We start from the raw sequence: 8458 nt of genomic DNA, 5'->3' as shown, positions 1-8458 counted from the left end.
AAATCCCTCATCAAGTCTCTGGATCCCTGCTTGCTCAGACCTCCTATTATGGCTAAATCTTGAACATTTCTCCTCCTTTTTCATTCATTTACTTTCTGTCTGTTTGATCCTCTTGTTTGTTTGTTTTTGTTTTGTATATATTTAGGGACATGGTCTTATCTAGCCCAGACTAACCTTGAACTCATTCAAGGTCAGCTCAAGGTCATCTGAAAATGACTTTGAACCCCTGATCTTCCTGCCTCTACCTCCCAAGTGCTGCAATTATAGGTGTGCATGTGCCTGGATCTGACTTACAATTCCATTGTGGATATCCAGCTTCTACCAAGCTCATTTCTCTGCTGAGGATGGTGTGCCTGGGCCTCACTACACGTCCCTAATGATGGGATACAGAAACGTAATATAAGGGAGATGGGTTGTGGTTCAGACAGCAACATGAGCCAAAGCTAAGACCGTCAAACACACGTAGGTGGAAAGTGTTTTGCATTTCAAATATTTAGCTTCAGCACACAAAAGAAAATGGGGCCAACCATGAGTTCTTCCTGTGTATATAGAAGTCGGTACAGCCCTGGCATCTTCTGAAAGACACAACTTTATGGTGAGAATCAGGGAAGGCAGGCTCACACTGAAGCATGCAAGCCGGAGGCTGCCACATCTTATCTTATAGTTGGAGACTTAGGTGTGAAGGGATCCAGCGGTTCGTCTGGGATGGGCATTATCCCATATCACCTGCCACGGTCTTGGTTTTAGAACTGAGCCCTTTGATCTTGAGAAAACTTAAAAAAAAAATGCCATACATCTAGCAAGTGCCAGAGCAGAAAGGGAACCCAGACCCCCTCTGCTGAGTCAATTCCTTTCAAACCTGCCAATCACCGGAAACATTTGGGTCTTCTATAAGAGAGTCCAGGCACTCCTATATTTTCTTACCCTAATCTCTGAAGTAATGACTAGCCCAGCAAATAGCTCCAGCCCTGTCCTTGGAATAAAGCCAGGGCTGAGCTCTAGGGAGTTCTGTCACTACACAGTGTCTGTCTTGTTATCCTCCAGGGTTGTCTTAAACTGGTCATCAAGTCCCTAGGTTTTGAGCCTGCTGGCCCATTGTGCCGACACCCCCTTCCCCTGGAGCTCATGAGCTAGGTGGAGCTGTCACGCATGACCCACCTTCTCCGACTCTACTCTGCTTCCTCTAAAATTGACCTGACAGTGAATTGTTCCTGACTTTCACTCTAGGATGGGCCACACTTATCCTTCAGCCACATCTTCCTTGTACATTCTCCGCAGTGGACCATTACACCATTTTCCTTTGTCTTCCTGCCAGGTGAGGACAGGGTCTCTGGATGCTCCACAGCAGGAAGCCGACACTCCTGCTAGCAGCTGGAACCAAGTGTGAGTCTATGAGCCTAACAATTTTCTAGGCGTACCTATAGATTTTATTCAATCCTGTAAAGTGCAACTAACTCGTCCTTTAACCAGAGCCTCGTGCATAGTAGGCACACACCATTGAGCAAAACCCTCAGCCTATGTCCTTCTTTTACTAATACAAAAAAACAGGTGACACTTTTAACAACCAGCCCCAAGTGACAGAACTGGCCTTCAGCCTACATTTTTCTGTCTTGATTTACTCTCATCTGGCTCTAAGGCCAGACTCCAGGAGGCCCTCGGCAGGGAGAAGAGTTAGACCCGCATGTGTCAGGAGGGCTAAAGAGGAGGCAACAGAGCAGAGCCAGTGAGGTTACAGAAGCAATTTTTACAATCCATGTAGATCCCAGAGGAAAGAGGGCCAATGGGAAGGCACAGCATGGCGACCAACCACTGGCAGAGATCCATGCACTAACGCCTTGCTTGCAGCCTATGGTGTTAGCCATGCAGAGTTTCTGGGGATTGCTAAGTGCTGGGTTTAGTGCAAGCAGGCAAACATTCCAGGAGGTGCCGCAGCAACTGAGATGGTCACTGTGGTATCTGCAGACTATTCGAAGTGAGAGGGTCTGTGGGGGAAATCAGATAGGGGGTGGACACCAAGAGGCAAGAATCTGGATTAATCAAACTGAGAAACTGGCATGGGGAGGAGCACAGGGCAGCACCAGGATGGAAAGGCCTGCTCCTAAAGAGGAAGCTAAACACATTCAAAGTGGATGGTGAGACGGAAGACCATAGGACATCCATTCTGACGTGAGGCTGAAATTCTTTAACTCTACGATCTGGCATCTGTGAACACCCTTCCCTGGCCACAGGCAGAGTTAGCCCCATGCTGTGTCTGGCTGTGCCTGAGCAGGTCCCTGTGCTGTGAAGAGTTCTCCCTTAGTGTCTGCCCTTTGGGAACCTGAGACCTCCTGGGCAGGAGACACTGACTCCACACGTCCATCTTCCAGAGCTGTCAGCCTCGAGTTCAGGCTGCTTTTGCCTGTGTGGTTGGCTCTGTGGTTTCTTGAGCTTTGGGTCATTATTTTTTTTTTCTAAAGTGAATGGGCAGACAAAAGCAGAGAGAGGGCTTGAGAGGTGCACAGTGGTAAGAGGACAGTGTGCATTGTGTTTGTTACAGAGTAAAGTGGGGTACCCTCTACCGAGGAGGGTGGACTGTGGCCAAAAGGACATTGCAAAGAAAAAACACCCTTGATGTGTGTCACCGTGCAGTGAGGGAGCTTGTGGGGGCTACAACCTGCCACCTCTGCTAAAGCAAACAGGGAGACAAAGATTACTGGGTGAGATGGTTTATTCTAGTCCAGGTCCTTTTCTGAGGGGGGTTTTCCTATCTAGGTGACTGACAGACCTTATTAGATGAACTCTTTAGAAAATTATTCAGGCTTGTATGCTACGCCTATGCTAGGAGCTTGACAGAGCTTGATTGGCTTAGACTAGGGGTATAATTCAGTGAAGGAATGCCATGCATGCGTGTGCACACAGGCATGCACACACAAGGTTAATCTGGTTAACAGAAACTGGAGCTTGCTAGGTCTCACAGTGGGTAAGGACTGCATCCCATGTCTCTTTATAATACAGTGTCCATGAGATGCTCCCACCCACTTCAAGCTTGACAGTTTGACCAGAGCGAGAATCTTGAAGAAAAGACACAGACCTGGGAAAGGCCAAGGATGATGGCTGAACAGAAGTCTCAGTAGCACATGCCAGCCCCAAGGCACTGCCTCGCCTATTCATTCAACAATCCTTTATGGCATGGCTATGCTGGGCCAGGTGTGATGCCTTAGCTCATGTTGGCAATGAAGAGATGAATCAGTATGAGTAACCTGCCTAGAATGAGTTTAGTTTAGTGGAGGGGGCCTCTATGCAAACAGATAAATTACAGTGCAGGGCAATTAGAGTCATAGTAGAGAAATATGAGAGTACAAGGAATGTATTTAAAGTAAAGGTGCCAAGAAGGAAGTGGAGGAAACCAGCTGGGGACAGGGTGCTGAGCACCCTGGAGAGCACCAGGAGGACTGAACCCAGGGTGTCTGAGGTAGCTGGATTTCGAATAAGCAAAGAGTGAGGTGAAAACCTGTAGACAGCCACACGCTGAGCTGTGGAGAACAGGAGATGAGACAGGGTGGCCCCTCTTCAGCCTGGTGAGGCCACTTTTGCTTGCTAGAGTCCTGTATCCATTGGAGCAGTTGAAGAAAGCAGTGTTGGGTTTGTTTGGCAAGACTCTGATGCCTTGTCTGCCAGCTCTGTTAAAAGGGAAGTAGAGAGGATTTTCCCTAAACAGGTAGCAGAGCTCTCATTGTTTGGCAACACATTTACTTGGGTTTTCTTATGTAAGGTTTTGTTTTGAGATAGGGTCTTAGTCTGGCCTAGAACTCCCTATATATTCCAGGCTGGCCTCAAACTCACAGAGATCCACCTGCCTCTGCCTTCTGAGTGCTGGGATTAAATTGTGAGCCAGCTGCTCACATGCCTGCAGCCTCCTCTCTTACTACATAGGATGAGCAATCCGTTTATTTATATGAGCTACGGATGGCGACTTACTTTCTGGGATTTGATCTTGCTCACACAGAACTCCAGCCCCTTGCTCTCTAGCACATAGCTTTTTTTTTCATTTTCAAAATATATTTATTATAATTAATGTTCTTTAAAATTTAGGTGTGCAAAAGAGAGTGATCAAATCTGTTTTATTGAAGTTGCCTCTGATCATTGTTTTGTGACTGTAGATTTTGAGTTCCATTTTTTTTTCATTAGGTATTTTCCTCATTTACATTTCCAATGCTATCCCAAAAGTCCCCCATGCCCTCCCCCCAACCCCCCTACCCACCCACTCCCACTTTTTGGCCCTGGTATTCCCCTGTACTGGGGAATATAAAGTTTGCAAGTCCAATGGGCCTCTCTTTCCAGTGATGGCCAACTAGGCCATCTTTTGATACATATGCAGCTAGAGTCAAAAGCTCCGGGGTACTGGTTAGTTCATAATGTTGTTCCACCTATAGGGTTAGCACATAGCTTTTGCTCTACCGCATGGCCCAGTCAGAGTCCCAAGCAAAGTCCTCACATGCAATCTCAGGCACAGGATTCTTTGTATTGCCTCCTGGAACTCAGCCTTTGTGTGTGCTCTGAGGGTGATCTCAGCGTTGGCAGCAGGTTGTCCCAGCTTACACTTCTTCTTGCCCCTGTCCTATGGCACTGTGTCAGTGTTCTTGAGAGGTGCCCATTGATTGTCACTGACTGGAAAGAGCCTCTCTCTATTTAAAAAGATCTATATTCATTTATGGGCATGTGTTTTTATGTATGACACATGTGTGAGACTGCCCATGGGGACCAGAATAGGGCATCAGACCCCGGGGATCTGAAGTTGCAGTTGGGAGCCACCTGATATGGGTGCTGGGAACGAATCTCTGGGTCCTGTGGAAAAGCAGTCAATGCTCTTAACTGCTGGCGGGTCTCTCCAGCCTCGTGTTTGGCTTCATTCAACCCTGACTGGCCTTAACTGTGCTCCATAGCTGAGCGTCTTAGGGTTTCATTGCTGTGAGTAGACACCATGACTAAGGCAACTCTTATAAAAGACAACATTTAACTGGGGCTATCTTACAGTCTCAGAGTTTCAGTCCATTATCATCAATGCAGGAAGCATGGCAGCGTCCAGGCAGCTGTGGTGATGGAGAAGGAGGTCTTCCAAAGGCAAAGACTGAGTTCCAGGAAGCTAGGAGAAGGATCTCAAAACCTACCTTCACAGTGACACACTTCCTCCAACAAAGTCATACCTACTCCAAAAAGGCCACATTTCCTAATATGCCACTCCCTGGGCCACTACATTCTACTCCCTGATCCCATAATCTTCTTCAAACACACAAGTCTATGGGGGCCAGACTTAGCCAAAGCATAATAAAAAATACATTTAGTCCAACTCCAAAAGTCCCATAGTCTGTAAAAATTCAAAGTCTCTTCTGAGATTCATCCAATCACTTAATTGTAATCCCTTATAAAATCAAAAAAAGTGGATCACATACCTCCACCGTCACAGGATATACATTATCATTCCAAAGCTTCATACTGAGGAAATACTGGACCAATGCAAGACCAAAAACCAGCTGGGAAAACTCTAAATTCAGCATCTCCACATCTGATATCCAACTCCTTTCTGCTTTGTTGACTGCAGCACAACTCTCTTTGGTGGCTAGTTCCACTCCCTGTTAGTAGTTTTCCATAACAGGTATCCCATGACTCTGGCATCTCAAACATCTTGGCGTCCCCAAGGCAACATTGAAGTTACAGCTTCTTGTTCCAATGTCTGGTACCCACAAATTATCTTCTGGGTTCCTCCAAAGGGTTTGGGTCATATCTCTAGCTTTGCCCACTGTAGCATTCCAGGGTCTGGTTGATTCTACTCCACTGTTGCTGCTGTTCCTGATGGTCATCCCATGGTACTGGCATCTCTAACATGATGGGGTTTCTCACTGCAACTAGGCTTCACCAGTAGCCTCTCAGAGGCTCCCTTCATGGTGCCCAGCCTCAACTCCTCTGCATGACGCCTTCAGTTCTGGGCCATCAACTGCAACTGAGGCTGCACCTTCACCAATGGCCTTCCATGGCCTCCCACAGTGCCAAGCCTCAGCTGTTCTTCATGACCCCTTCATGCCTTCAGAACCAGTACCACCTGGGTGACTCTTACATGTTACCAAATCCAGCTGAAGCTGAGGTACGATCTCAGCGCTCTCTGGAACACAGCTTCTTTGTGCTCTCAGAAAACACTTCCCAGAATAATTTAACTGAAACTGGCTTACAGGTTCAGAGGTTCAGCCCATTATCATTAAGACATTAAGCATGGCAGCATCCAGGCAGGTGCTGGAGAAGGAGCTGAGAGTTCTACATCTTGTTCCTCTTTGAAGGCAAACAGTAGAAAACTATCTTTCAGGAATCTAGGAAGAGGCCAGGCAGTGGTGGCGCACGCCTTTAATCCCAGCGCTTGGGAGACAGAGGCAGGTGGATTTCTGAGTTCGAGGCAGCCTGGTCTTCAGAGTGAGCTCCAGGACAGCCAGGGCTACACAGAGAAACCCTGTCTCAAAAAACCAAAAAAAAAAAAAAAAAAAAAAAAAAAAAAAGGAAGCTAGGAGGAAGATACACTGATACTCATACTAATTTTTGACTCTCAGAGAGATGTAACTAGATTGTGTGTATGTGCACGCACGTGTATAGTTCTCTTTCTTGACCATGTTACCTTAATAGCCCTTTCTTTCATTTCGCCTCTCTGAGACTTGGATCCTTTAAATCAGGGTTTGACAATGGCTGGAAGTCAGTCTTTTGAGGCTTCTTTAAGCCCAACAGAAAATATAGACCACACCTATGCGGGGACCCTGCCTGATCTAAGGGACATTAGAAGGTCCAAGCTTAGAAACTAGAGCTTCATCATTCAGTAGACTGGGAAGAAAAGATGCCATTCTTAAGAATATTCGGACAGTCAAGCACACAGCAGATTGTTACATGTAATGCTAAGGCTAACACCCGAAAGTAGATACACTCTCTTCCACTGAGAACCATGATTCTAATAACCAACTGAAACTTAAGGCGTGTGCTGTAGGAGGTCAGGTAGGAAGTGAGAGGGCTCAACAAGTAAGACACTTGCCACCAAGCCTGGCAGCCTAAGTTCAGTCCTCAGGACCCACAAGTGATGGTCATGGATCCTCTGAAACTGAGAGCCTCAAAGGAAATGCTTTCTTATATTAAAAAAAAAAAATGCACATAAGACAGACAGCCTGGGGCTACTGCCAAAAGATGACTGACTGCGCCTAACTTCACTTCTGAGTTTAGTAGTAAAGTCTGCAGAACGATACCAGCAAGGATCCTTTGTGCACAGTTGAAAGCTCTGTATGTTAAATTGCCTATTATATGCTTAGTTAAGAAATAAAATTAGATGCTTAATGGTCATGGCAGTGAAAACAGACTTCTTTTGCCCACCTCGAGGATCCCCAGGGTGGGTTGTAGTTTTCAGCCAGCACCCCTGCCACCACAGGCATCTGAAAACACACCTATCTCATGTATCCTGCGGCAATGTCAGCCAGGAGTTGCTAACCATAAGGCATTTGTGGTGCCGCCAAGTGCAAGCTGTCTAATTCCAAGTCCCCAGGTCTAACGAACAGTGATTCCAAACCTGCTTATTTTACAAGTACCGCTGAAGAAGATCTGGTAGCAAGCATCCGTCCTAAGTGTCGAGAATCTCCACAGGCAAATTCCCATGTCGGTAAAGTGAATGCTTTTGTTTCCCTAGTAAAGTCAAGCCAGATGATTCAAAATATCTTCCCTTATATTTACGGTTAGCCTCTAAAATTCTCAGATCCATAAAGCACAGCCATTAATCAGAGTTTAGCCACAGAATATGCTCAAGATTTCTGCCATGGCTGGGAGTGATATTTATAAGCCACAGGGAAGCACTTAAGGCTTTTGGTTGTTGGAAGTGTGGATGACTCCCACCGTTCGTCATTGATGAGTCACAAGAGCTGGAATCAGTCACGACCTTATAAAGGGGACAAGCCACCAGGCAGACAAGAGACATTAGAAATACACAGCCAACAGTCATCTCATCTTTGCTGATGTCTTTAGCATGCTTCCATGCCAGTTTAAAGGGAATTTGTCTCAGAATAAACAAGATTTAGTGAAATTGGGCTAAGCAATTTAAAAAGTTTAAAGACATATTGATGTCATCTGCTGAAAATATGACAAAATCCAAAAGAGTCATTCTAAGCAGAAATCTGGTGGTAAACTAGATAAGAGGGAAACCATACACATACGCAGTTGTTGAATGTATACTATTCCATTAGCAGTGCCTCAAAGAACACCAAAGAAAGGGGCAGCAAGGTGGCGCAACAGCTCAAGGAGCTTGCAGCCAAACCTGACAACCTGAGTTCGATCCTCACGCCCTACCTACTGAAAGGAGAGAACTGACTCTGCAAGGTGTTCTCTGACCAACACACATTGTGGCATTCAAATGCATGTCTGCCCAGAGACACAAATCAGAGTGGAGTGTGGTAGCTCAGGCCTGCAG

The sequence above is a fragment of the Mus musculus genome, chromosome 7 (genome assembly GCF_000001635.26).
Source record: "Mus musculus strain C57BL/6J chromosome 7, GRCm38.p6 C57BL/6J".
NCBI lineage: Eukaryota > Metazoa > Chordata > Mammalia > Rodentia > Muridae > Mus > Mus musculus.
This window is presented reverse-complemented; position numbering follows the sequence as displayed.